The following is a 23182-nucleotide window of genomic DNA, read 5'->3' as shown; positions in this document are numbered from 1 at the left end:
CTACTGCATAAACCAACCCTGTCCGTCTTCTTCAACTTAACTTTCGTGCTTATCGGAAGTAATGTAAATTAAATTGTGAAGTGATCTACCACGTCCTGTGTGAACACATAATAAACCCACACACTTAGCACTTCTGTATCGTTGTTTTGGATCTCCCCATCCCGATTATTTTGTTTATACTACGCATACCCACCTGGGTAAATCGGAACTTAGCCAGGTGCCCTAAGATTGAAATATATTGAGCACAACCCACGGTTGAAGGGCCACTCAAAAACATAGGAGTAGTCACCCGGACATCCTCCTATCTCTAACAAACATGGACAAAGTCAATATCGTGTCTTACACGGATGAATATTTTCGGAAATTAATGGGCATAACCACCACCCTAGGCTCGGAAGGTGGACCCATCGCCCAGGGCGCCAACAGAGATGAACTGGACACCATCCTACAGAAAAAGAAAAAACTCGTAAGAACAGAGATGCATGGAACTTTCATGCTAGAATACCTGAAAGCAGGAATCATCCCCGAAGGCTTACAAGTCAGGAATATTCCGAGGGTCTTCACCGACAATCCTAAGTTCAAAGTTAATTTTAGCGGCGTGGGCAACAAATGCAGCCGCGACTGGATAATCCTCATAATCGACACTGCCCAGGAAGAATGCAAAAAACAGGGAGATGATCTCGCGACCCTGGAAAAGAAATTCTTAGATGACAAAACCATCAATGACGCCAAACAAAAACTAGAAAAACTAGAAGAAGAGGTTACCAAGTTTAACCAACTTACAGTAGAGCGTAAGGTACAAAAATTCAGAAAAGATCTTAACAACTACGTAGAGGAGAAAACATATCCCTACCTAAAAGAAACTTATTACGAGGAACTCCAGCAACAACAGAAAACGAACTACAATAGGCGTAATCGGATAGTCAATTTCTCAGGCAGTTCAGACACATCAAGCGAGAGTACTCCAGGCTCCCCCGGAAATGGCAGAAATCAGAACCAACCACCACAACATCCGTTTTTTCAGAGAGGGGGCCAACGGGGCCGCCCGAGAAGGCGCACTCAACAATCCGGACAATATATGAGGACGCGCCAGTGGTACTCGAACCAGCCCTAGAAACCATTCCTATCTTCAATTTGTCCTCCAGGCCATTAGCCCAAGCCGAACAAACACTGCTCGAGAGGGGCCTGTCCTTTGTTCCAGCTACCAAAGCAGACCCCTTCAATACGAAAGCAGAACTTAGACGGTTTTTCCGCACTTTGAGGCTAAAATACTTTTTCGAAGTATACATACCCAGCAAACAAGATTCAGCCAACCAGGGACTAGAGAGGAGCAAAGAGAACATCACAGGTTTCAAACCCAAATCTACCTTCGTACCCCCTCCCCACACGATCCCGAGTGAATTTGAGACATTTGAAAAAATCGTGATGAAAACAATCACCGACGGAATTAAACAAAAAAACTTCTACCAAGACAACCTACTACCAACGGAGAGACAATCCCTTAAGGACCTCAATCTGGACACTACTATTACCATAAAACCAGCAGACAAAGGAGGCGGCATTGTTATCATGAACACCACAGATTACAACCAGGAATGCTTGCGACTCCTCAATGATAAAACCTCATACAAGATGTTGAACAGAGACCCGACACCACGGCTGCAAGAAGAGATCATCAACCTTACGAAGCATGCCGAAGAACAAGGGTGGATTTGTCAAGAAGAAAGGATCTTCCTCAACAAAACACACCCGAGGACTCCGGCATTCTACATTTTACCTAAAATCCACAAGCACCCCACGAAACCCCCGGGCAGACCCATTGTTTCCGCTTGTGATTCACTGTTGGAACCCCTCTCCTTGTACACAGACTTTTTCATGAAGCCTTTCGTGGGTAAGATGGCCTCTTACCTAAGAGATAGCACAGAAACCATCAAGATCTTAGACTCCATACATCTGACTGATGAGTCCATTTTGGTCACCATGGACGTTGAGGCACTGTATACCTCCATCCCCCAGACAGAGGGCCTACAGGCTTTGACCACATGCCTTGAAAAACGAGCCAACACCTCCACCATACCCACCAACTTTCTGGTCGAGTGCATCCGGATTGCCATGGGCGAGAATTTCTTTCTATTCGGCCAACAGATATACCAGCAAATCAAAGGCGTCAGTATGGGCGCCACATTCGCCCCAGACGTCGCCAATCTCTACATGGCACAATATGAAGAAGATCATATCTACCACCATGATAACCCATACAGACCACACATCAAAGTCTGGCGTCGATACATCGATGACGTATTACTCATTTGGGAAGGAAGCGCTGAAGGATTACTAGCCTTCCACCAATGGCTCAATGCACGGAACGAACACATCAAGTTCACCATTGAATGGGACCATCAAAAGATCAATTTCCTCGACCTACACATCTATCGGTCCGGAGAGACACTGAAGACGGAACTCTTCAGGAAACCCACCGACAGGAACACCCTTCTCCACTTCACCTGTTACCATCCACAAGGATTAAAATACAATCTCCCATATGGTCAGTTTCTACGTATCCGGAGAAACTGTTCAGACAGAGAAAAATTTAACCACCATGCACAACTACTACAAACACGTCTTGGAGAGAGAGGCTACCCCAGGAAGTCCATCAAGACAGCCAAGAAAAGAGCAGCCAACACCGACCGCTCAATTTGCCTAACGACCAAAGAAAGAGACCCGAACAATAGAACTGTTTGCGTCACCACATACAACCCAGTCAGCAACCTCATCAAAAATACCATCAACAAACACTGGCATCTGATTAAAAATGAAGGCACCCTCGCCAAGAAACCACTGTTTGCCTTCAAAAAGAACAGAAATCTAAGAGATTCCCTAGTCCACACCTTCCTAGAACCTACCAAACCAGCCACCACACTATGGAACCTTCCACCAGTAGTTGGCCACTTCAGCTGTGGTAAATGCGTAGCCTGCCGTTTTACCACGAACAGCAAAACTTTCATCCACAAGAACTTGGTATGGAAACAGAACAGCCACACCAACTGCGAGAGCAAACACGTGATCTACGCCATTAAGTGTCCCTGTGATCTGATCTATATTGGCAAAACCATTAGACCTGTCAAACAAAGGATTAATGAACACAGATCATGCATCAAAAACCAAGTCGAGGACAAACCCTTGGTCGAACACTTCACTAAGAAGAAGCATACCCACGAACAATTCACATGGACCGTGGTCCAACAACTCCAGCCACAAAGACGAGGAGGTGACATAAACATTGCCCTCACCAAACTCGAACAAAAATGGGTCCACAAATTGAACTCTGTGCAAGACGGCCTAAATGTAACCGTCGAATGGAAACACTTCTAGAGTACTCCTCCAAGTGGCCACCACGCTCGACCGTTTAGTATGAACTTGTGTCCTGACACACATTAGAAACCAATGTTGTTCACCTTGTGAACATTATTGTACTGGCACTAACTTCTCTTGTACTCACTGGACATCTATCCTCCACCTTGTGAACACTATTGTATACGAGAGTCTATTTTGTTTCACCATCTGTAGTGGTGGTCGGCATTCGCCCATCCACATGGCGCACGTAAATGACCTTTGTTTGCAACCATGTATCCTACCTGTTATGTTGTGCAAGTATCCAAGAGCAGGAGTCCCCATACACCGCACCGGACTACATTACCCAACATCACACACGGAGTACCGCCTTTTCATTGGGACACGGCGCACAGCCATCTGATTGGCCCAAGCTGGGTGTCGCCCTTGAATCGTGGGTTCCCATTCGCCTGTCCCCAGCCACTGGCTGTCCTTTATACAGTCCAACACGGCTCCCTCGCTGTCCGACTCTTCCGGCTCCCAGCAGTCCACGTCCAGCACGGCAGCGTACCACCCAGACAACAGTAAGTTCCCCTTGACTCCTACGCGGACACACTCCCCGGCGCACTTGACCCTCACAGGTTACCGATACCGGTTTTTAATTTTAATTTTCATTTCAGACTTGGGTCCAATTACGCCCAACTCCGGCTTCGTGAGACTTTGAACCACGCCAGCCCCTAGGAAACTAAAGCCTTTCACCAAGTGCTAATCCCAGCACCGGACGTTCCGCACTTTTCGCGGCTTCCCTGACAGCACCCACCTGATTCCCTGCACGGCAGGTAAGCTGTCTTTTAGAAACACCACATGGTGTACAACGTGGGCAACAATTAGGCCCGTATTTAATACTTATAGTACTTAACGAACAACTATCCGAGATCCTAATAACTCTGTTTTACCCACAGACAGCACGGACAGCACCACCACTGGTGCCCCTTTTTCCTGACGAAGGCCAGCACAAAGACGGCTACAACCAAGCCACTTTCTTTGGCCGAAACACACCCTGTGTCACTCCCTGTGTCGAACTTCCTATCACAACTGTATCATTACTTGCACCCGTTAAAATTCAAAGATTGTTGTGTGCATTTTGTGTTTTGTGCAACTGCGGGTTCCTATACCCCCTCGATTTATGAGGCAACATGTATCCCAGTGTAGTGCCGACCTCTATACTTCAGAGGCCTACACCCACCTGTGTCACTACTGCATAAACCAACCCTGTCCGTCTTCTTCAACTTAACTTTCGTGCTTATCGGAAGTAATGTAAATTAAATTGTGAAGTGATCTACCACGTCCTGTGTGAACACATAATAAACCCACACACTTAGCACTTCTGTATCGTTGTTTTGGATCTCCCCATCCCGATTATTTTGTTTATACTACGCATACCCACCTGGGTAAATCGGGACCTAGCCAGGTGCCCTAAGATTGAAATATATCATTCCTGTTGCTACATTGCTGGTCATGAGCTGCAGAGACAGCCCCACCTCTGAACCCAACCATTCAGGCATTCTTCACTAATGGACTGCCAACCTATTAGTGCTGGTGGCTTCATGGTTTGTACTGCATCCCTGTTTTTTCTCCAGCTAACGAGATCTAGAATCCAGGTGAAAAAAGCGGTTACACATTTAGCTGCATTTACAACTGCCTTTTCCAGGTGCAACACAGATATCTGCTCTTGGCACTGCCTCTTTGTCCAGTGGCCTAGGGGTTGCAAGGACAGGTATAGGCATAGCAAAGGGGGAGCCAGGGGTAGCAACTGCTAACCCTGGCAACCCCTAAATGACATCCCTGAGCCCCAACATGTCCACCGCCAACACCATTAACAGGAAGCACGGAAGATCATTACTTGGGCGGCGCATCTGTTGTCAGTCCCCGGCAGACATGAATCTGCAGCACCCCAACCAGACAGCACTATATTGCACCAACAACACTGTGGCCAGCCCATCCACATGTGACAAGTGAATGCAATGCAAAGTGGCATGTGCATGTTGTCCATAGGTCACTGCAAAGGCACCAAAGCACATTAAATTAATGTGATCTGAGGACAGAATTAAACTGATTCAAACATCAGCCAAATCAACAAATAATGACCATGCACGGCACAGCCTGAGCATAAGTGAGCCGGGTTAAAGTGGTGGCAAAGTCGCTGTCAGGGACCGCAACATGACCGGCCCATGCATGGGTGATGGGAATGCAGTCAGAGAGTGCATGACTCACTGAGACAGGAAATGTGTGCTGCCATACAGAATGAGCAAACATGGGTCACAACTGCATTTCAGCGGCAGAGGTGGAGCAAGCCATGAGAGCAGGCAGTGTGTGACTGCACATGCTGGTGGGCGTGTGCCCGTGACATGGGAGTGACACAGCAATGATAAACCAATGTGCAAGTGATAATGTGCAAGTGACTCATCCACAGAGAGCCCACCTCCCACTGCAGCAACCACAATGGGAAACACACAATGCAGTGAACCGAGTGTGGGCACATGCACAATAATTCCCAAGCATGTGCAAAGGGGACACATGAACAATAGCGCCCCTGAAATGAGAACAATGTGAAACTGTGCAAACACAAAGGAACAGGTGGCATTACATCCACAATCATAGTCAAACCAAAAATACAAAACACATCCACACATCAATGTAACCATACCCTGTTTTACATCATCTCACACACATCAGAACCCTCCTCCCCAACCACACTGACGCTAAACACACAGTGATGCCGCACATATAAAGGCAATTGAAAACATCTAGTGCAGCCCCCAGTTGTCTGATGGACCCACCCCCACATGTCAGGCACATGTGCATTCCTCCACCCGCAACCATCACAGCAGCTACATCACACACACCCGCACACCACAATAAACATGACCTGCAATGGAGAGATGCACTGGGTGAAATGCCAACAATCAAAGTACCATACACACAAATGAACTACATGAAGCATGGAATGGAACCATATAAAACCTGTATTAAACAGAACTATATACAACAAAACTGGGAAGGAAGGTCGAAGACGTCCGGGGTAAATGATGAAAAATGAAAAGAACCCTATACCTAAATAACTATGCGCATTAAAAACAGAGAAGGTAAGTCATCAAAGTCCGGAGCAAAAGAAAATTAAGAAATTAAACCTATACATAAATAACTATATACAAAGGCAGCGGGCTAGTCCTCATCACCAATGTTACCTAACCTGTTAACCAGGGCTGAGCCACACGCCACGTCCTCCATCAGGTGGGCCTTTGTTGATTCATGGAGGGCTTGCAGGGTGGACAGCATCTGTAGTTCAGCTAGTGGCCTCCAGGATGGCAGGCCGCCACCTCGCCCGACGCAGCGCCACCTTAGTCCTGGCCACCATCACAAGTGCCACCCATGCCTGCTGCCTCTAAGCCAGTAGCTGCCTTTCATAATTGCGCAACACAGAAGAAATGTGGTTTAGCGCACCCACATGGTCCTCCTGCCCCAAAGTTGCCACCTGCCTCCTTGGTGTTGTCTGCCCTGCAACAGTCCGCCTCCTCCTTCCTGCCATTTGCTGCCGCTGTCCCCAGTGCATGCTCTGTTGGATTGCTCTGAGGTGCCTGCTGTCCCTCCATTGCTTATGCCACTGTCGGTGCCTGAGTAGGCACAGTGACCACCTCAGCCGATGTGCTTTGGACCCCCACCTCATGCGGGAATGGAAGCTCCACCAAATGGGGCATTTGGGGTGGGACTGGTGCACAAGGGGCCATGCTGGTATTTGGCCCGGCAGGCACCGAGGAGGAGGTTGCAGTAGTGACCCGCCCATGGAGCACACCAGGGAACAGGCCTGCTGCCAGCAAGGCCACAAGGCGGTACAGCTCATTGTGTCTGCAGTCTGCCTCGTTAGGCCAGACAGCAGGGGCAGCACATGATCCCTGATGGACACATCAGCTGGCATGGGGATGCTGCTCTGGGTGGAGGTATCTCGGAAGGCGTGCACTGCTGCATCCGATGGCCCAGGGACAGGTTTTTGCACAGGCACCTCTTTGGTGGCCTGCACAGCCTCATGCCCCTGGGACAGGGTTGAAGCACACACATCCACCTCAACACCCGCACCTGACCCCATGGGCTGGGCTGCAACAGCCACCTCCACCCCCTCCGCTCTGTCAACCTGGATGACTCCAGGGTGTCTTCCACCATGGATGGCCCCTGTGTGGCATCACCCGGTCCCACCGCTGCTGAGGAGTCCACTGCCACCTTCACCTCCTTAGACTTAACCCAGCATCCACACCCGATGGTGCAGGTGCTGCCTCAGCCACATCACTCCCTGAAGATGAGCTGTCCTGGGGAAGTGGCTGGGGCATGCACCTTTGTCTGCTGGAATGGTCCCCACATCCATGCTCCACAGAACTGCTTCCGCCCTCTTCATCAGCTGCAGCAACTCTGGTAAAGGAGACACAGAATAGCGACATCAGTGTACTGCATAAAAGCCGGTCTGGCATCAACAACATTCACAGGAACATTATTTGTCCAAGGCACAACCAGCATCATCCACATTCAAACACATGGACATGCAATTCACATGCAGACACAATAATCCCGGTTCAATGTCAACCATAGTCATGCCCCATACACATGTGAAACGCAGCACAATGTGAGCAGCGCACAGACACATACCAAGAGGAATCACATGTTACAATGGAAAAGTCAAGGTGACCCAACTGCAACCTGATGCACATCCATGGTAGGCCTGGCACGGGCACAGGGGTGGGCAGAGAGTAAACTGGTAGGATGTAAAGACATGTAAAGCATGTGAACACAGATGTGTGTTGTCACTACCATGGACACATTGTGGGCAAGACACACATTGGATTCCGGGCCACCAGTAGTCAACCATGATTGCATCACTCACAGCATGGCCATGCCAACACCTGCCTTGGTATCTCTCCACACAATAACATCAAACAACATGACTTTGTCACCACCCACCCTGTGCACATGCAACACATCTATGCATCAATTGCACAGGCACATGTGAGAATACCATGGCCCCAAGCACATAAATATGGCATGCTCACACATCAACCCTGAGTACACAAGTTGCGCCATGCCAAATCACATCAGAATCCCAGAAACTGCAATGCCCCAATTTCACTATGCCAAACATCAGGAAGCATGTGTCACCTCCAGATGTGGGGGAAGCAGAGTTGCACATTGCTATAGTCCGCACAACATCATGTCCATCAGGCATGAACCTAACATGGGCACCACACACACTCATCTGGCAGTATTGGCATACAAGCACATCTCAGCCACAAGTAACATTGCATGTGCACATTTTGCACAACTGTTCAACTACACACACTGCAAATACCAGCGCATGCACAATCTACAGATGTCAGACCTCACACATGGGGAGAATTGTCCAGGGCCTGCATGCCGATGTTGATCTCAGCAACACACATGCTAAAAACATAAGGGGTGTCACTACAGACATGCAGGCACATGCACAACATGCATGCACCATATAGCACTGCACCACATGCCTACTCACCAGCAGACTCCAGCCGTTGTTGCCAATCACAGACCTGGGCATGCAGCTCTGGGGAGAACCTCACCAGGACCTGCATGTTGTTGCTTGAGAACCAGAACCTGCCTGCTTGGTGCCCCTCCATGGTTGCACCGGCCTTCAGGGCGCACATGGCCTTGGTGTGGGTCCTGGATTTGAGGTCCTCCCAGTGCTTGGGGACGGTCTTGTAGAAGTAGTGTGCCATCCCCTCCATGTTGATGGCAGCCGTCATGTTCTCCCAGATCTGCATACGTCCTTCCTTGGCGCGTTGTTTCACTGGGTCGAAGAGGGCATCGTAGTTCTCCAAGACCCTCTCCACCAGGATGCCATCTTCCCTTGAGCTGAAGTGGACAGACCTCTACCTATCATGATTCCTGCCCCTCATTTCCCCAGCCCTCCAAGATGTCAGGCTGGAACCAGGCCACAATCACCTACATGGCCCTCAAGGGCCTCTCCATCCCTCCAAAGACCCACTAGGAGTCAGACTTGGCACTTGTGGCACCAGACTCACTCACTCCCATAGGATAACATTGGGGATTGGACTTGTAGTGCATTGATGGGGACAAGATGGATGCCCCCACATATTTCGGTTCCCAGAACTGCATGTGCGGTCTAGTCTTTTGGGTGTGGTTCAGCCCAGAGACACCTGAGATATCCAGAGACTATTTAAGCCACACCCAGGCTGAGAAACATGCTTTGCGTTTTCTGCACCTGCAGCGTAACACTCACCGTGTTCGGATCGGTCTCCAGTAGGCCAGCATCTTTCTTCTGCGCTCAGCTCCTGCAAGAACAAGAACACCGTTAGGAACAGCCTTACCTTGCGGCGCTTCTGCCCATCATTCATCGCTCCTTCTGTTCTGCGGGCATCTTCGGTGGTATAATTTCCATCCCGGCACGCCGCTTCCTAAGGAAAAGGGAAAAGAACAGAAAAAAAGGCATTAGTAAGCATTCTGCAAGTCTTCGCTTATGTTTAAAAACTGTACGAGCTTCAAACGCTTACCTGAATCCCAGTCGCTCTGGGGGAACTCTGTCTCCGGGACTTCTCATCCATCTGCAAGAGGGAAAAGACACTCCAGGTTAGTGTGGAAACATCTAGAGGCACCGCATACCGTGCTTATCCACCGCATTTGTTCTTCATAACCGGCATCCACGCTGAAAACGTCGCGGCACCTAAAAGACACAGAAAAAGAACTCAGTTCAATGCAAATACGAAAGGGGTGCATCGCGCATCGCGCTCTCACTCACCTTCAGCGCTATTCATCTCAGCAGCACGCCACCATTCCGGGACGCCGGCCATCATCTAAGGAAGGAAAGGAACGAAGTTAGAGAACTGTTCAAAAGACTCATTATACTTACCTGTCGGACTCTTGCCAGTGAAGTAACTAGGCACCAACAAGCCCGCATCAATCAACGTGCCCCTGCGCTGAAAGCAGGACGGAGAGAACACTATCCAAGAAAACAAGGCCCAGTCTCCAGTGGAATAGCCTCCAGGGAAGGGTTCGAGGTCGTAAGAGGTCAGATCAGGCTGAGTGACATCCCCGTGGATACCAGGTGAGCGTTACACTACCTCGCTCTCGCAGGGGTTGCTGCTCTGGTCCGAGAAAGATGGTGCTGACATGGCAACCCCCGAGGCAGGCGTGGCTGGGCAAGGTGGTCCTCGAGATGGGCTGTGGAGCAGTGGTGGTGGAATGGTACGGTCGGAGTCTGACACAGCAGCTGCGGTGGTCACATGCACAGAGACAGAAGCACAGGCAATGACTGGACAACTGTCACACCCAAAGCAGTGCAGGTGGGCAGCAGGCACCCACACTGGACAGGCAGCAGTAGATGGCAATGTGGGAGGCTGCACAGGGCAGGATGAGGCAGGTAAAATGGCATGGAGGCAGGAGAGTCGTTCTTCTGAGTCTAGCAACAACGCAGCCGAAAATAGAGTAAAGGCCCTTTGCGCGTAAGTTACATGACACGTGCTGCCGATGGGGTGTTTGGGGTGGGACTGGTGCACAGGGGCCCGATAGGCACAGAGGAGGAGGTTGCAGCAGTGACCCGCCCATGGAGCACACCAGGGAAAAGGCCTGCTGCCAGCAAGGCCACAAGATGGTACAGCTCGTGTCTGCAATCTGCCTCGTTAGGCCAGCCATCAGGGGCAACACATGATCCCTGATGGACACATCAGCTGGCATGGGGATGCTGCTTTGGGTGGAGGTATCTCAGAAGGCGTGCACTGCTGCATCCCATGGCCCAGGGACAGGTTTTTGCACAAGCACCTCTTTGGTGGCCTGCACAGCCTCATGTCCCTGGGACAGGGTTGCAGCATACACATTCACCTCAACACCCCCATCTGACCCCATGGGCTGGGCTGCAACAGCCACCTCCTCCGCCTCTGCTCTGTCAACCTGGATGACTCCAAGGTGTCTTCCACTAAGGATGGCCCCTGTGTGGCATCACCCGGTCCCACCGCTGCTGAGGAGCCCACTGCCACCTTCACCTCCTTAGACTTAACACAGCATCCACGCCCGATGGTACAGGTGCTACCTCAGCCACATCACTCCCTGAAGATGAGCTGCCATGGGGAAGTGGATGGGGCATGCACCTTTGACTGCTGAAATGGTCCCCGCATCCATGTTCGACAGCACTGCTTCCGCCCTCTTCATCAGCTGCAGCAACTCTGGTAAAGGAGACACAGAACAGCAACATCAGTGTACTGCGTAAAAGCCGTTGTGGCATCAACAACATTCACAGGAACATTATTTGTCCAAGGCACAACCAGCATCATCCACACTCACACACATGGACATGCAATTCACATGTAAACAGACACAATAATCCCGGTTCAATGTCAACCATAGTCATGCCCCATACACATGTGAAACGCAGCACAATGTGAGCAGTGCACAGACACAAACCAAGAGGAATCACATGTTACAATGGAAAAGTCAAGGTGACCCAACTGCAACCTGATGCACATCTATGGTAGGCCTGGCACAGGCACAGGGGTGGGCAAAGTGTAAACTGGTAGGATGTAAAGACATGTAAAGCATGTGAACACAGATGTGTATTGTCACAACCAGGGACACACTGTGGGCAAGACACACAGTGGATTCCTGGCCACCAGTAGTCAACCATGATTGCATCACTCATAGCATGGCCATGCCAACACCTGCCTTGGCATCTCTCCACACAATAACATCAAACAACATGACTTTGTCACCACCCACCCTGTGCACATGCAACACATCTATGCATCAATTGCACAGGCACATGTGAGGATGCCATGTCCCCAAGCACATAAATATGGCATGCTCACACATCAACTCTGAGTAAACAAGCTGCGCAATGCCCCAATGTCACTATGCCAAACATCATAAAGCATGTGTCACCTCCAGAGTTGCACATTGCTATAGTCCGCACAACATCATGTCCTTCAGGCATGAACCTAACATGAGCACCACACACACTCATCTGGCAGTATTGGCATACAAGCACGTCTCAGCCACAAGTAACTGCATGTGCACATTTTGCACAACTGTTCAACTACACACTCCAAATACCAGCGCATGCACAATTTACAGATGTCAGACCTCACACATGGGGAGAATTGTCCAGGGCCTGCATACCGATGTTGATCTCAGCAACACACATGCTAAAAACATAAGGGTGTCACTACAGACATGCAGGCACATGCGCAAAACGCATGCACCATATAGCACTGCGCCACATGCCTACTCACCAACAGACTCCAGCCGTTGTTGCCAATCAGAGACCTGGGCGTGCAGCTCTGGGTAGAACCTTACCAGGACCTGCATGTTGTTGCTTGAGAACTGGCACCTGCCTGCTTGGTGCCCCTCCCTGGTTGCACCGGCCTTCAGGGCGCACATGGGCCTTGGTGTGGGTCCTGGATTTGAGGTCCTCCCAGTGCTTGGGGACGGTCTTGTAGCAGTAGTCTGCCACCCCCTCCATGTTGATGGCAGCCGTTATATTCTCCCAGATCTGCATACGTCCTTCCTTGGCGCGTTGCTTCACTGGGTCGAAGAGGGCATCATAGTTCTCCAAGACCCTCTCCACCAGGATGCCATCTTCCCTTGAGCTGAAGTGGGCAGACCTCTACCTCGCTCTCGCAGGGGTTGCCGCTCTGGTCCGAGAAAGATGGTGCTGACATGGCAACCCCCGAGGCAGGTGTGACTGGGCAAGGTAGTCCTGGAGATGGTGTTACGCTCACCTGGTATCCACGGGGACGCCACCCAGCCGTAGGGACTCTGGTATCCTTCTCTGCGGTTCCCAGGTGTGGCCAGCGGGGAAGTTCTGCCTTATTGTTAATTCAGGTGTGCTCTCCATCCTGCCTTCTTGGCAGAGGCGCGTTGTCCTTTGTAGGCAGATTCGATCAAGTTACTTCACTGATGCCGGCCCATTTTGAGTCTTTCAGGTAGGTCTTATTGCTGTTATATATTTTTGTTATTCTTGCATGCCTTTCTTTAATAAATGTCTCTTTCTCTTCCTTAGATGCGCGGAAGTCCAGTGTGATGCATTGGCTGGATCGGGTCTCGCCGGTAAATGATGGTGTGTAATGAGCACTATGATGCGGTAAGTAGGCGCTATGCGCAGCGCCATGATGCCTTGCCTTTGCTATCCTGTTGTCTTTTCTTTCCCATAGATCGCGGTGCTCACCGGGAGTGTGGAATTCAGAGGCGATGCTGGTTGAGGGGCGACTTGCGAGGTAAGCCTTTCGGCACAGTTCGTCATGTTGTAAAGCCTCTAATATCTTGTTTCTTTCCTTTTTTCAGATCCGTCGGTCCGGGAGACACGCTGATCCTAGGAAGCTGTTCGCAGGAGCTGTAGGTAGCTAACAATGAAATTACAGGTAAGCTGCTGCTGCTAATAATGTCCTTTTCTCTCCTTACAGATGCTATTCTTCCGAGGTTTGCGGGTACAGCTGAACACGGTGAGCGTCACGTTGCAGGATTGCAAAGTAACGCGAAGCGTGTTAACCAAGTCAGGTGTGGTTTAAATAGCTTCAAGAAAGTAGTCCAGGTAAAGTAGTTCCTAGGCTACCACACCCAAAACACTATACCGCAAAGCTTGGTTTCTAGGAGCCAAGCTATGTGGATGCCTGGCTGGCAACTTGAGATAAAGTAGTTCCCTAAACACATGTCTTTATTAAGTATGAGCCTGGCACCAAAGGTGCCAGGACCGGCCCCAAGAGGGCCTAGGCAATGGATGCCTAAGTTTATTGGAGACCCGAGCCAAGACCCCTCCTGGCCCATGGACTTGCCAGAGGGGTTTCTCGATGTAGGTCGTGACAGATGGGCTGTGGAGCAATGGTGGTGGAATGGTACGGTGGGAGTCTGACACAGCAGCTGAGGTGGTCACATGCACAGAGACAGAAGCACATGCAATGACTGGACAGCTGTCGATCCCAAAGCAGTGCAGGTGGGCAGCAGGCACCCACACTGGACAGGCAGCAGTAGATGGCAATGTGGGAGGCTGCACAGTGCAGGATGAGGCAGGTAAAAATGGCATGGAGGCAGGAGAGTCATTCTTCCGAGTCTAGCAACAAAGGCAGCTGAAAATAAAGGCCCTTTGTGCGTAAGTTACATGACACGTGCAGCACGCAGCACGCCGACGCTGGCTACGGCATTGACAGGGATACATAAGGACATGGAAAGGCAACACTATTTTGTGCGTGCAAAGGAATGAAGACTTATGACTGTAGTTGAGATGTGTTTTGGGGTACCACACAATCCGTTACCTTTAGGTACCATGCACATACTTCATTTCGCGGGGGTGGGGTTTATGCGCGCATATTCTCTTCCCAGTGTGAGGCCAGGGGTGGGTCGCACATGCAATTTTTGCTTTTTGGGGCTGCCACTGCGTATCGCGTACCACTTTTAGTTTGTCGGAAGCTTTCCTGGTGTCACATATGCAATTTTTGGGATTATGTGTGCCAATGCATATTGTGTACTGTTTTTTTCCATTTTAGGATACATTTGGGCCTTGCTAGACCACACATCTATGTTACACATCACATAGAAGACTGTTCACTTACTCATATTGCCCAGGACAATAACTTGGTGTGCCTTCCATTCATCCCTTACACCTGTGACATGAGTGCAAAGGCCCCAAGAGGTAAAGGGGGCAGACAGGGTTGGGCTTGGGGGCGTGGTGAGGATACATCTGCCCCAGTCACAGGAGGTCGGGGATGTGGAGACATCTGCCCCAGCCCCAGGGGATCAGGGACGTGGTGTCGAGGCATCTGCCCCAGCCCAAGGAGGACATGGCAGGCCCCAGTCAACAGGAGGCCTGGCACATGGACGCCAATGTGGTTGCAGCCAGATAGGGGTAGCACCAACACCCTGTGCCACTGATGGCAGGAAGGGACACCCTGCACAGCAGGAAGAGGGTCAACCCCAAGACACGGCACAGGACACTGGCCCTCAGGGGAAGAAGAACTTCACTGATGAGGAGCTCCAGGTCCTCATTGATTACATGACCGATCACCATTGTGAAATGTACCTTTATGCAATGAGCACACGTACACACGCACACACAATGTATGATGCATTAGCAGCGTGTCATGGACCAGATTATTGCCCTAGGGGTGACGATGGGCACTACCAAACAGGTTGTTAAGCGCTGGAATGATCTCACCCGTTCCACCAAGCACAAGCTGAGTGTCAACCTGGCCTCTGCAATGGCAACTGGAGTGGGTCCAGCAGAGGAGGAGCAGCTGACACTGCTTGAAGAGGCCACAAGCCAATTCATCCTACTTGAGCAGGTGCAGGGCGTGGGAGGCCTTGAGAATTATGAGGACACATCAGGTGAGTGGCCGTCGTTGTGCATCCTTTGTTTTGCCAATCATGCATCACCCACATCATTCGTGTATTGGCACATCTGCCTGCATTGGATGACAGCCCTGGGTAAAGCATGTTATGTAACATACATACTCATGTCAAATGGCCATCATACTGGAGTAGCCTGTGTGGCGGACATCAGTGGGACATGTCTGTGTGACAGTATACATCCCTCACAGAGTACTACCCCGGTACATGGGCACCATGAGACACCTACATGTACTGTTGAGTGCTACATACTTGTTCCGTGTCACTCTGCACTGCTAGACAGGTGCATGCGAATGGCATGTCATGCAGAGTTGCATGTTACATTTGTCACCTTCTCCTATGGGTTGCCTTGTCACAAGGTAGATCTGAGCTGTCTGTCAACGAACCTTGTTGTGTTGACAAAGTGAAGTTGCATAAGTGCCCACAAACCACATTCCCAATGCCTCAATTCCAGTGACACAGATAACCTACCCATTGTGACGCCTGCTCCCGCTTACCCTCCCACATTTTGGCCCTACTACAAGGGGCAACTCACCCCCCCCTCTTGTAGCTCAGTGGACCTTGTTTACATCATCCAATCTGCTGTCTGTCTCTCTGCACTTCACAGACCTCAACTAGCAGGCCCACTTTCAGCTGTACCCAGTCATGGGCTTTTTCCCATTCCCGCCCTTCCTGCTGGTCCACATTGTCTCCAGTTTCCTGTCCCAGACCTGATTATTGTCTCATGTGTTGACCGTGGTGTTGTCTGTGGATATAAATGGCTGGCTGTTGCCATGTGATGTCATTCAACATTTGAATGCCACACTCGCTTTACTTTTTTCCCCTGGTATGTGTGGCAAATCAACGGTTGCATGGCCCCTCATTGTGCGTTTACGCCACTGTTGAATGTCAATGTGTCCACTGCTGGCATGGACATGATGGGTAGGGATGCATCTGTTGCTTATAGAACAAAGTGTGCGAATGCACAATGTCTGATGGGTGCGTGACCTGCCATTTGTTGTTAGAGTGCACTTTCAAGCATATGTGCATTCTTGTCACGTTGAACATGGCTCAATATGTCTTTCTCTCTCCATGTGCAGGTAAGGATGCACCAGATGAAGAGGAGGAAGAGGAGGGTGAAGAGTTAGTGGTGTGTCAGACCACCAGTGGAGGACGTGGTGTTGTATGCCATGAGAACCCATTGCTGCTCAAGACCATCCTCAGTCATACTGCAGACTCTTCAGACTCTTCTGACTCTTCTTGCTAACTTTGATGTTAAAAGGTGAGTGCCCCAATGGGCGGATCAGATTGGGCCCTTGAGTCTACGGCGGGGCAGATGGTTGTACCCCCGTCTGTGGTGGTTATGGCTACATGGCCACCCTCCCATGATTTTGCTTCAGGTCCCGGGCCTGATGTCCAAGGGAGGGTTGCAGGCCTGCAGCCAATGAAAGGGGCAACACAGCAATGGGCATGGTCCATTGCATCAGGCCGCCATGAGCCCTGCACATGTGGGGGGAGTGTGTTGGGAAGGAACCAGGGTCCACCTGCACCCCCAAGCGCTTTAGAGTTAGGCAAGACCTCTTTTAGGCACTATAATAGACTACAGGGGAGGAGGGGCAATGGGAAGACTCTCTCATGCAGATATAATCACTAACACAGACATGGGCAGGAACTGAAGAAGGACGTTGGCAGGCACTGAAAAAGGAAGTTATTGTTTAAATATAAAGCACAATTAACTATTAGCTGGATAGATGTGTAATGTCAGATCCTATGCATTGTAAAATCTTAGTGCGGTGTGAATCAAAAACCCCTCCTCCCTCCCAGGAAGAATGTGGCCAGTGCTAAGAATGGACTGCAGGCGCTTCCGTGGTGTTCGCCACTAAGGCTATCCCTGGCAGAGCACACAAACTCACTCACCAGCTGTCTATTGTCTGTCAAGGGTCCATGCAGGCTAAACATGGGATTTACATGCTCTGTACGACAAAATGCAGAAATTAGACATATTATAAAATTATTAAGTGTGGGGGGAACCTACAGGGCCCAGATAACATGAGTAGAATGAGTGGAATATGGAGAGAATGACTGAAAAATGTTTTATACATAAAATGTTCATAGGTAGCAAAATTAAGGAAAGCATGAGCTACAGTGTATTCTTGCATAAGCTAGCAAAGTGTAGAACAGCACACTCTGCCAAAACTGCTGACAAAGAAGAAAATAAGGTTTTGAAGCATCCCTATTATGGAAGGAGGACGGATTGGGATGAAGCCATGGCCCGTATCCAGTGATGTCACTACAGCAAGACAGGTCTATATAAACCCCTGCCTGGCACCACTTTGGAAGGAAGGAATAGAAGAGGAATGGAAGAGGGACAGGAGAAGACCATTCAGGCAGCAGAGTCCTTTGCTACCATCCTCATTTTGTAAGATGAAACCTGTTATCCTTACAAGATAGACTCTTTGCCTTCTTTCACTAGAGGGGTATATTTATTCTGGTGTGAGCGTAATTAGGGATATCCTTACAAGTGGTGACGTTCCCGACATGATCTCAGTTTTCCCCCGTACTTTGCGAAGGCCTGGGGCTAGTCACCAGAAAGGAGTCACGCCCACCTACAGTGGTCAGTCCCCCAAATCAAAAAACTCCAGAGAGAAAGACAGGCCAATATTGGGACCTCATAATGGAGGAAACTCGAGTGAACATGCAAATGTGAGTAGATTATTGTAAGAGACAACAACAAGGGGACATGTATATATGACAGTATGTTGGTATGAATGGATGAAGTATGAGGTTAATAGATTGAATAGGACTTTTGGTGATGTGTTAAGGTATAGATTGAATAGGATCTTTGATGTGTTATGGTATAGATTGGATGGGATTTCAGGTGATGTGTTAAGGAATAGATTGGATAGGAGGTGGGTTATGTATTGAAATTGTCGGGTATTTCTGTTTTTCTACTTTTTATAATGGAGAAAGGCTGCGTCAGCGTATAAAGACTGAGAAGAAAGTGATCCTCAGCCATAATAGGTTGAGAAGGTAGTACCACACAGAATTCCTTTATAACGATAAAAGCAATGGGATCCTCAAGCATGGAAAAAAAGTTGGGATGGTGGTACTACAAGGACATAAAGAAAAAAAAGTAGTGGCTCTGTATAAGGAATGGGCCTGGATTTTAGTCAATTATCTTTGTATATTTTCTCTTGCTGTCTTTTGTGGTAAAAAAGAAAGGAAGGTGGATGAGACGCGGAGTGGGTTGATCTGTATTTTTGTGTAACAAGCATCAGTGTGCGCAGCATAGCAGTAAGGTCTAAATGAAGCATTAGGTACTCACGCAATATTATGGGAGAAGACACCCCAATAAAACACATGCATAGGGCCCTACCACTGTATTGTGACAGGACAGACAAATATCATAAACAATGTGTATTGTAAACAAAGGAAGGGGGGATGTCCTGCTCCTGGCCGGAGTAGGGCTCCCATAACAGAAATATGCTAGAAGAAATGTCCGAAAGGGAAAGAAAATTCAAAAAAAGAAAAGAGATTCTAGATCTCAGGCGATTATTTGAGGATAGGGAAGATCAGGAAGATGAAAAAGAGATGCATTGTAAGGGGATATACCCCGTAATGCCTTAACCTGCAGTAGGGTATACAAATCCAGTCTCTAAGCCTCCAGTGGTAGAGAGAGTGTCAACAACAGGATTAGCAACTGGGGGGAACTCAAGAGCTTTTGCATCTCCACCTCCATATAACCCATCCACACCGCTGACATGCACGTAGCATCAGTGTTCTCAGGGGGTTCACAAGCAGATATAAACAATGAGTTAAGAGCATTGCGGGAAAGGTTAGTCAGGTTACAAGAACCCAAAGAAGTGCCACCAGAAATAAGGGTACCGGTGCAGAAAATAGGGGATTGGAAGTCAGGAGATTTTTTGGTTAGACTCAACCCTGGGGCAATAAGAAATGTTTGTGTCGAAAAGGATGATGGGGAGAGGGTAGGGACGTTCCTGGGACAAGAAGTAGAACAAGCAAGGAAGTATCAAGGGCAGACTCATCAACGCCAGATCACTACTACCCCACACCCTCAACAACTCCGACCTCATCACCACTAACCAACTAGATCTAATGGTGGTGACAGAAACCTGGCTACACCCCGCAGCTGGCCCAGCACTATCACTAGCCATCCCAGAGTGTTTTACCATCTACAGAAAAGACATAACCTCAGCCAAAGGAGGCAGAGTCGCCTTCATCACAAGATCCTCTCTGTCCTTCAGAGAAGACGCTAACCAACCTTTCCCTTCAAGGGAACTACTTTCTCTAAAACGTTCCCTTACCAACACTGCCCCTATCACCTTCCACATATGTTACAGACCCCCAGGCCCACTCCTATCCTTCCATGAGGTCATAGCTCTCCTCCTATCCAGGAACACCAAGCCATCATCCAGAATCATCATGTTAGGTGACTTCAACCTCGGCCTCCATGACAAATCAGACCTCAACACAACTGTCATACAAAAAACAATTGCAGTGCGAGGCTTCACACAGCGAATAGACCAGGCCACACACGACAAAGGCCGAATCTTAGATTGGCTTGCTGACTTGAATGGGCTGACTAACATGACAGCCAACATCCCCTGCCCCTAGTCAGATCACGATTCCATCACCTTCACTGTACCCAAACAAACCATACCTAAATCAACACCGCACATAGCACCAGCCACCCTCGCCAGAAATATGCAGAACATCAACAGCACCAACATGCTTACCTTGCTAGGCCCTATCACGGAGTACAGCCATGGACCCGACAATCAGGCCACGCTAGTAGATCTGTACAATGCCACCATCCTTCAAGCCATGGACAAAATTGCCCCACTGAAGTACCGCAAACACAAAACTAAAGCCCATCTCAATTCCTGGTTCACACCCAAGCTTAAAAACCTAAGAACCAATAAACGCGCTGCAAAGTCACGCTGCAAAGATGCAGCCACTAAAGCCAATAGAGAACTCTTCCTAACCTCAGTAAAACAATACAGACAAGCCATACTCCAAGCAAAGAGCCTCACTTTCAGTGAGTGAATAGCCATTGCCAAATCTGGATCTAAAGAACTCTTTACTATACTGAGGGCACTGGAGACACCAACTAGTCCTCCCGAAACGTGTCACAAAGATGAAACCTGGTGAACCAATATCCAAAACGCACTTATGGATAAAGTCTCAATGCATCAACAAATAAGGGTACCTGTATACCAGATGATCCTTCAGGTAAATAACATCTATATAATCAAAACAATGGACCAGGGGAGCGAGGCTGGATTAATTCACTACTCATTCAAAAATCTTTACCAAAAAAATTAAATTCAAGAACATCTTTATCATAAAATGTATGAATACCGTACAAAACTAATTTTCTTTCACAAATCTGCTGTTTACCACCTGAAAAACCCATTTGTACCTACATGCATACACTCTTACACAAGTATTTGTAGTGAACAGAATAAACAGCTATCAATGCAGTCTTTCTTGTCACTTTAACTCCACACTTCTATTATTTTGTTGCACCCTTTTTTCTCAAAATGTGCACCAAAGTCCAATGTTGTTCTCATATAGACTCCATCTGTCTACATATGTTTCGGTCAGTAGATGGCCCACTACTATGGCCTGGCGATTTTTCGACCTTCTTCAGGACAAACACCGGGAGTCAGCGTATCCTCACTCCTGTTTCTATATATTGGTGGAAGATGTCTTCAACCCTTCAACGGTTTCATACTACGTACAACAAACATAAAAACACTTGTTTGTGATCCAGCCTCATTGCTTCAGTTCAATAAACTAATTATATTGTCACAGCCACAAATGGTTGTAGAAACTTGCACTAACCTCCACTTCCTAGTTGGTGGAGGTTGCAGAAGTATAAGGAGATGTTGAGCAGTCTTTGCAGGACACACCAGGCTGCCTATCTCTGTGCTCCATTCAGCTGCCTACCATTTTGTGGGAGGACCTACAAAAACTCACCCAGCACCGCAGAGCGGTCACGGAGTTCGAGCAGCGTTGAGCAGTCTTTGCAGTCCTTGTCAGGACTCAAAGGCTGCTAGAAAATGAGCCTGCAATCTTCACAGGTGAAACCAGCAAAGGAAGCCGAAGACGCTGAGAAAAGACTCCTGAGAAGCTCGTGCCCGACGTCCCAAACAACCGGCTATCTGCCTCCTAAGCAAATCGCCAGATCATGCCTGCCTGGACTATCAAACACTGGCTTCAAATCCCCCTGTACAAAGTCCATCTCACCCATTGGTAACATGTATGATCCCAATAATTTGCAAACAACGGACAAAGATACATTATTGGGCGAGGATTTCCAAAGTAAGCAGTTGTCGCTTCCAGAACTATCCCACAAGGCAAAGCCACAAAAGCACAACATTCAGGCGCAAAGCGAACCACGCTGTGAACAAGAGCCAAAGGTACTGATGGCAGATTTGGTTCTACGACAACGCCCACCGATTAGCATCAGCCCAGTGCAGCCAGTCGAAGGACAGGCTGCAAGGGTTTTTGCTATAACGGGTGGTGCGAGTGTCTGCGAGCTGATCTACAGCTCAAAACAACGACCCGGAGAAGCCCAAGGGATCTCACCTGAAAGAAGAAGCACCGTGCAGCCAGCGAGGGTGCCTCCCTAAGCCGTCGTGGAGTTCTGGCATTTGGAAAGGTCGATGGGCCAGTCACGCGACTGCGGGGGGTTGGAGGGGGAGCACCAGCCTCGGGTCTCGCCTGGGGGCCAGCCGGTCCCGTTGGTCATGGAGGGGCTTGCTGGCCATGTAGCCTTGCCTGAGATAGTTGCACAGGTCCACACGGTGGAAGGCGAAGGGGAGGCGGAGCCCCGCGCAGGCTGGGCCGAGCAACACATGCCTTCACTGCTCCCCGCTCCAGAGCCCCCATCAGCCGGAAGAGCGCCCCCAGTGGAGCTCGAGGTGACGCAGTCAATTAGTGACTCAGAAGAACCTCCTACAGGCAACAAGGGTGCACAGGAAACAATGTCTGAGGAAAGGACAAACAATGATGACATCAACAAACAAAAAAGAACCTGGGACATAGTGGATTAAAATCCCACAAAATGATGTCTATAAACTCCTCGCTAGAAAAAAGAAATCACAAAGAAACGAAAACAACGTAAACTCAAACAAGTCAAGCAAGACCCAACAAAAGAAGCCCTGCTAAAAACAACATTCTGCAACTCTCTCAGAAACTTTTTTTCTAGACAAGGCAAAAGGAAACACAAAGTCCTCAATGAATTAACAGATGATGAGATATTAGAGGTGCTAATAGTCCCCGTACCAGCACCAAAAGCTCGTAAACAATACTCAAAAGCACTGAATAAATAAAAAAACCGTCCAATAGTACAGAGCCGGGTAACCTGCTCAGACAAAACCACAACAAAACCTCTTCTGAAACACATGAGCCAACTGAAGAAATC

This window comes from Ambystoma mexicanum, chromosome 4q, assembly GCF_040938575.1.
Source record: "Ambystoma mexicanum isolate Mex_15411 chromosome 4q, UKY_AmexF1_1, whole genome shotgun sequence".
Lineage (NCBI taxonomy): Eukaryota > Metazoa > Chordata > Amphibia > Caudata > Ambystomatidae > Ambystoma > Ambystoma mexicanum.
This window is presented reverse-complemented; position numbering follows the sequence as displayed.